Source organism: Mandrillus leucophaeus, unplaced genomic scaffold, assembly GCF_000951045.1.
Source record: "Mandrillus leucophaeus isolate KB7577 unplaced genomic scaffold, Mleu.le_1.0 Scaffold43, whole genome shotgun sequence".
NCBI lineage: Eukaryota > Metazoa > Chordata > Mammalia > Primates > Cercopithecidae > Mandrillus > Mandrillus leucophaeus.
Window position 1 is genome coordinate 1,623,994 of NW_012104587.1, and position 875 is coordinate 1,624,868.

The window sequence follows — 875 nt, forward strand, 5'->3', positions numbered from 1 at the left end:
AAAAAAAAAAAAAGAATAGAAATTATAAATTGCGCCGGGCGCGGTGGCTCATGCCTGTAATCCCACCACTTTGGGAGGCCAAGGCGGGCGGATCACCTGAGGTGAGGAGTTCGAGACCAGCCTGACCAACATGGAGAAACCCCATCTCTATTAAAAGTACAAACATTAGGCTGGGCATGGTGGCTCACACCTGTAATCCCAGCACTTTGGGAGGCCAAGGCAGGCAAATCACGAAGTCAGGAGTTTGAGACCATCCTGGCCAACATAGTGAAACCCTGTCTCTACCAAATATAAAAAAAATTAGCAGCTGGGCACGGTGGCTCAAGCCTGTAATCCCAGCACTTTGGGAGGCTGAGAGGGGCGGATCACGAGGTCAGGAGATCGAGACGATCCTGGCTAACACGGTGAAACCCCGTCTCTACTAATAATACAAAAAAAATTAGCCGGGCGCGGTGGCAGGCGCCTGTCGTCCCAGCTACATGGGAGGCTGAGGCAGAAGAATGACGTGAACCCAGGAGGCAGAGCTTGCAGTGAGTGGAGCTCATGCCACTGCACTCTAGCCTGGGCGACAAAACGAGACTCCGTCCCAAAAAAAAAAAAAAAAAAAAATTAGCCAAGTGTGGTGGCACATGCCTGTAATCCTCCTACTCGGGAGGCTGAGGCAGGAAAATTGCTCGAACCTGGGAGGCAGAGGTTGTAGTAAGCCGAGATCGTGCCACTGCACTCCAGCCTGGGTGACAGAGCAACACTCTGTCTCAAAATAGATAAATAAATAACTTTGGTGGCCATGCTGGCATGTGCCTGTAGTCCCAGCTACCTGGGAGGCTGAGGTGGGAGATTGCCTGAGCCCAGGAGGTCCAGGCTGCAATAAGCAG